Source organism: Triticum urartu, chromosome 4 (assembly GCF_003073215.2).
Source record: "Triticum urartu cultivar G1812 chromosome 4, Tu2.1, whole genome shotgun sequence".
Lineage (NCBI taxonomy): Eukaryota > Viridiplantae > Streptophyta > Magnoliopsida > Poales > Poaceae > Triticum > Triticum urartu.
The window spans coordinates 511,398,359-511,405,146 of record NC_053025.1 but is presented as its reverse complement, the minus strand read 5'-3'; positions in this window follow the sequence as shown (position 1 = coordinate 511,405,146).

Genomic DNA, 6,788 nt, shown 5'->3' with positions numbered 1-6,788 from the left:
CTATGAGAAAGAAATAGGATAGATTTTACCATGTTCTATGAATTAAATTTGCCATGATAGTAAAACTGAAATTGCCATGGTGAAGTAGAAAAAGATGTCGAAAACACAACTAGCTAGCAAAAAAGCATCAAAGCATGAATTGGTGTACTGGGGCCGTAGTAACACTAGCAACGAACTTAAAGCCTGCACTCAAACCCCACTAAGATGTAATTCAACAAAGAAGAGTGGACAATCTGCCATGCCATTGTCCATGAAATTTTGCAACTCACCCCGTCCATGATGGCAAAAAAAAACCTAGCAGTAACCATAGCAAGTTGCCGCAGAAAAGCTATATTTGGTTGCCATGGAAAAAAAGGGAAAATAGTTGCCATGCCAAACACACAAGTACATAACCAATTAATGTGATGCCTACAAATCACCGCTCCAACAACAATATTTCAAGGACTACCATTGATCCTGATTCCGGCATTACACAGGAAAACCCCCCAAAAAAGTGCAGGTAACATAAAAAATGTAGAGTAATAGCAGTAACCTCATTCTCCTTCAAGTAATGGAAAAGTTGGAGCTGCATCTCACATTCTCGAACATCTACTCCAGGAGTATGTTCTCATGCAGCAGAGAGAGGACCAGCCTGAAAAGGAGAGCAGAACGAGGAACAGATCAAACAAAAATGCAGGGTTGTCCTCCGTAAATGGCAGAGAAGAAGAGGGGTGAGGGGGCACCTTGACAAGCTAAATGGCGTGCTCGAAACAGCAGATGAGTGGCGTACTAAGAAGAAACAACCAGACGGACGAAGCAGTTCCTGCCCACTCACTCCTCGTCTCGCTGCGCACGCCTCGAGCACCAAAGGATGTGATTTTTCTTTTTCTGGAATACGCATAGCATGCGTATCTTGTATTAAAGAAGAAAGGGGTACAAGGACCCTTCACTGGGGTTTTTACAACACACCAACACCACTGAGGGTGCTACGTAACACCCTCACCACCGTACCCTAGACTAGCTCTACGTCTCGTCCATAGCCCACATGTGAAGCTGCTCAAAGAAGGATCCCATGTCCGTCCTTATGAGGCCCGCCATCTTCCAAGTTCTACCCTCAGAAAGGTACCTACGAACTAGTCTAGTAAGCGAAGGGGAGTCCCCGTCGAAGACAATCCCATTGCGATGCTTCCAAAGCTCCCAAAGAGCGAGAATGATGATAGCTCTCACATCCTTATCCGGCATACCCTCAATAGCCTTGTTGAGCAGCCAGTCCGGCAGTGTGTCGTCCGGTGCAGGGGTCCATCCTGGCTTGCCCAACGCCGTGCAAATTTGGAACCAGAATCCCCTGGAGAAAGCACATTGCAGCATGATATGGTTCATTGTTTCCTCCTCTTGGTCGCAAAGTGGGCAAGTGTCCTGGTGCGGCATGCCCCTCCTGGCCAAACGATCAGAAGTCCAGCAGCGGTTGCGAACAGCAAGCCATAGGAAGAATCGGCATTGCAGGGGGGCACAGTTCTTCCATGTCAACGCGGCCGTCAGGGCTACCTCTCGACCCGTGAACTTGGCCGCGTACGCTGAGCGGGCGGAATATCTCCCATTGCGCTCCCACGCCCAGGTGATCGTGTCCGGTACTCCCTCCCGGAGTTGCACCGCGTCCACACGCGTCCACAGCTCCATGAATTCCCTGATCGCCGGTCCGTCCATGTCAGGGCCAACCTCATGTGCCCAGGATCCGCTTGTTATCGCCTCACTGACATGGAGCCGCTTCCGAATGTGTTTAGGGATGCAGGAGTGGATGTTTGGGGCAATTTTCCTTGATCCTAAGTCCATCAAGCCACCTGTCCTCCCAAAACAAGGCGTCACTGCCGTCACCAATCGTCATGTGCATTGCCGCATTGCATAACTGCCTGGCTTCTTTCGGTATTGTCATTGTGAACTCACTCCATGGCCTCGAGCTGTCGGTCCGAGCTATCCACGGCCACCTGGCCTGCATGGCCGTGTTCATCCACTTTATATCCGACACGCCTAGACCACCGGCCCACTTAGGGGTACAGACCTCCGGCCATGCCACCGCACAGTTGCCCCCATTCGCCTCGGCTTTGCCACACCAGAGGAATCCTCTTAGAATTTTGTTAATAGCCTTTATCGTCTTGGCCGGAAGCTCGAACGCCAACATCGCATGGATCGGCATCGCCGACAGGACAGACTTGACGAGGAGCAGTCGGCCGTTCTTCGGCAGAGCAGATGCACGCCAGGTGGGCAGGCTTGCCGCGATGTGGTCGACAAGTCCTTGGAGCTGCGCTGCGGATTGCCGGTGGATGGTCAACGGGAGGCCGAGGTACTTTATCGGGAACCGGTCGATGGAGCAACCAAGGATGTTCGTGACCATATCCATCTGTGCCTGCGAGCATCTGATCGGGAGGGCCGCGCTTTTCGTCAGGTTGACGCGGAGCCCCGAGGCAGCAACAAAAATATCTAGGATCAAAGAGCATGCCTGCAGGTCCATCCGATGTGGCTTGAGAAAGAGCATAACATCATCCGCAAACATGGAGATTCTAGTCCGCATGCCTGATGGGGCTAAAGGCGTGAGCAGATGCATCTCTGAAGCTCGCTGAAAGAGACGGTGAAGCGGCTCCATGACCAAAAGGAAGAGCATGGGCGAAATCGGGTTGCCTTGCCGTAGGCCACACTTGTTGTAGATGGGCATACCCGGCACCCCATTTAGCATGATCCGTGTGGATGATGTAGCAAGCAATCCACAAACCCACTGTATCCACCTTCGACCAAAGCCCATAGTATGCATAACCTCCAACAAGAACGGCCACTTAACCGAATCAAATGCTTTTGAGATGTCCAACTTGAGGAGCACCGCGGGGTCTCGCAGAGCATGGAGGCGTCGAGCAGTTCCTTGCACAAGCATGAAATTATCATGCAAATACCTCCCCTTGACAAAGGCACTTTGGTGCTTGCCCACCAAGAACGACAGCTCATCCACTAGCCTGGTTGCCATTATTTTGTCAAAGATCTTGATCACTCCGTGAAACATGCTAACCAGTCTAAAATCCCGCAGCTCATCCGCGCCATCGAACTTCGGCAACAAAGAAACTAGGGCTTTGTTGATGGCAGGCATGGCCCGAGCGTCCCCACGATAAAACACATCCAAAGCTCTCATCAAGTCCAACTTTATGATGCTCCAACAGCTAGCGAAGAACCTGTTGGTGAAGCCATCCGGACCCGGCGACTTGTCCGGTGGCAAGGACTTAACCACTTTCTCCACCTCCTCTTCCGTGAACGGCAGCTCCAGGTGAGATAGATCACGCGTAGGTAGCCCCAGGTCCTGAAGCCGCAGGGTTGCGCCTCGAGCCTCCACATGGCCCAACAAGTTCTCATAGTAGGAATCCACTTCAACAACCATTTGATCATGGCCCGTGATCAGTTGCCCGTCCTTTCTTAGGGCGGTAATCATATTCCGCTGCCTTTGCCTCGCGTGCCTGTAAAAGAATTCAGTGCTGGCGTTGCCCTCTCGTAGGTATAGAATCCTGGAGCGCTGTCGGGTGATGCCCCTCTCCAACGAGCAGAGGCCGAGAAGTTTCCTCTTGAGAGTTTTCCTGAGCTGGAACTCCGCTGTCGAGAGCACTCTGTGGTCTGATGCACTGTCAAGTCTGTAGATGAGTTACATTGCCATAGCAATCTGAAGCTTAATATTCCCAATCCAACGGTCGCTCCAACCTTGCAGCTTCCTAGCCGTGGCTCTAAGCTTTTTGTCGAGAACAACAAACGGGTTACCAGCAGAGGGCACCGAGTGCCAAGCCATGGCCACCGTGTCCATGAACCCCTCCGCACGCAGCCAAAAGGCTTCAAACTTGAAACGATGACCCACATAGAGATCAGCATGGAGGTCCAAGAGCATAGGGCAGTGGTCGGAGATCGAAGTACCAAGTGCTTTGAGGAAGCAATTCGGGTGTAAATCATCCCACTCATTGTTGTTGAACACATGATCAATTTTCTCCTTCGTGGCATTTTCACGCTCATTGGACCAAGTGTACCTCCTGCCACTTAGGTATAGCTCCTTGAGCTCCAGCTGGTTCAAGGTGGTCCTAAAGCGGCCTAGCATCCGCCGGTTGATCAGGTCATTGCTCTTGTCTCTTGCATTCGCTAGGAGGTTAAAATCCCCCACCACAGCCCAAGGGCCAGCGTGCAGATCCCTAATCTCCACGAGCTCCTCAAGAAACTCCATCTTATCGCGGTCGAGTTGGGGGCCGTACACGCAAGTAAGCCACCACTCGGACATGTCACTCGGTTTGACTAGGGCCGTCAAAGTGTTCCGTGTTGTATGCGGGTTATGAAGTGAGACCATGAGCGCGTCCCATGCAATCACAACGCCTCCACGCATGCCATTAGCTGGTAGATAGTAGAAGCTCTCAAATTTGTTTCCAAGGCAATGCCGGATAATGTCGACGGTTACAAGCTGAAGTTTTGTCTCCTGGAGACATACAATAGCCGGGTTGGCCTGCAGTACCACCTGACGAACAGCATTACGTCGTGCAGGGGAGTTAAGTCCGCGCACGTTCCACACCAAGACCTTGAGGGGCTGTGCAGCCATAGGACAAGCCTACAGAGGACCACCTCGCCGAACCGAGGTCTACGTGGCCGCTACCAGCATGGCCGGCATCTCCTGCATGGGAAGCACGGAAGGCTCCCAACCGAAGAGGGCGAGAATAGCCACGATATGTGTATCCGAGAGTGGGTTGGAGAAGAGCTCGACGTATGCTTGGAGTGCATCATCCCCAATGACTTCCCCCTCATGGGCAAGACAGAGCTTGCAAATGATTGCCTGCTGGCCACGGAGCCACGCCCCGCGCGTTTGGCAATGCAAGCACTCCGACATGGCGTAGAGATGGTGAGTTGCTGCCGCTTGCGGGGACGGCCTCTTGTTGTAGTGATTGCGGGTTCTGGTGGCCTGGATATTAGCGGAGTGAGCCGAGCATATTCTGTGGAAAGTACCAGAGGAACACAATACTGAAGATTGTCTCAATTTCTGAATTTTGGTCTGCTATCACTTGCAGAGGCATGAAAAATCAGCCAAAACTGACAGAATCAAGAACGGCGCAGTGCACAGACCTGCTTACCAACGATGAGGAGGCTGGGGATCTCCTGGAGCGCGAGGGTGCGGACTGCGGAGCGTATCAGTGGCCTACGCGGCCTGACCATGGCGGCGTCAGCCTAGCGGACGCGGAGTGCCTCCTCGACGGCGATCTCGCACAAGGGCTGCATGGATATCTTCACGCTGTCTGCTGTCCCGCGAAGCCCCGGCGACCACCACCGTGCAGCCCCGACCGGAGCGAGCAGCAATATGATCCGAAGACGTTCAGATCAAAGAAGAATCAGAAGGTAAGCCAACGAACATCCTCAGTGGCGGAGCCAGAAAAATATTATAAGGGGGCCGAGGGCTGTTAGAACTGCTTGGAAGGGCCAAATCACTAGGAAGTAGGTTTTTAGCAGCAAAATACACACTAATTGTGCATTGTTTATTAGATGACTAGCAGCAAATATGAGATGTTAGGGGGGCCAGTGCCCCTGTTGGTCCCCCTGTCTCCGCCACTCGCCCACTCTGCCACTAGACATCCCTCCATAGTCGTAACAACTGATGCATAGCGAAAGTTGTGCCTGGAGTGAAAACCGATGAATTTTCTCAAGCAAGGCGGTAGCCCTTTGTGCCATTGTCGAAGTAGCCGAGAGTATGGGTGGCATAGCCATGGTCGAGGTAGTCATGTGAAGAATGCCGTGGTCGATGTCGAGTCGGGGTGACTGGTGTCGAATAAGTCGCCGTGCAGCCGCAGGCATAAGGAGACGCTGAGTTAGTCCTAGGCACAGTGATGTTGAAATAGTGGTGCGCTGGAAAGAAGACATTGTTGATGAGGCGTCGCGCCGGGTTTGCAAGCCCGGGGGCACGTCATGGATGAAGCACACATCGGTATTGCTAGCACCGGGCATGCGTAGAGGGAAGAAACCGATGTTGATGATGCGCCGCTCCAGACTTGCCAGGCCTGGGAACACATCAAGGACGAAGGCACGCGTCGGTGTTGCCAGCACCGGGCATGCATAGACGGGGACTTGCATGAGCTGTACGCCATGTCGGAGGAGTCAGAGGGGCCAGCAGAGGAGGACTTGACGAGAATTGCGGCGCCAATTGACATGGGGCTGATGTCGCCAACGGTGGTCGGAGTAGACGAAGTGGTTGGGGGATGACGACGACGCTGGCGATGAGCTGGTGTTGGACGAAGATGAAGGGGGTGGACGGATGGGGCGGCTCGGGTGAGCAAGCGGTAGCAGCATCGAGGAAGTAGAGCGGCAGCTTGAGAAGGCGGCAGCGAGTAGCTTAGGAGCGCGGCGGCGGTGCTCAAAGTAGGCGAGGAGAACCCAACAGTGTGACGGAGACCGGCACGAACGGTGGCGTTCCCATGCCTAAGGAGGCGGCGCAGCGCATACCACGTAGAGTTGACGCACGGGGATGGCAGAGTGAACCGCATGCCGCGACACTACGGCCCGGAGGGATGACGTAGCGACAACATGTGGGTCAGGATGACGATGGGAAGACCTTGGGGGCGGCGGCGTGGATCGCGTGCCGCGTCGCTACAGCCCGATGGGGCGATGCATCAGCGGTGCGAGGGATGGTGCAACCATGAGGACGGCCTTGAGGCGGTGGTGTGGACCGCGTGTTGCAGTACTATGACCTGAAGAGGCGACACGGCATGGAGAACCACAGTGCAGTGAAGTTGCGGCCCGATAGGGCGACACAACGGGAGCCC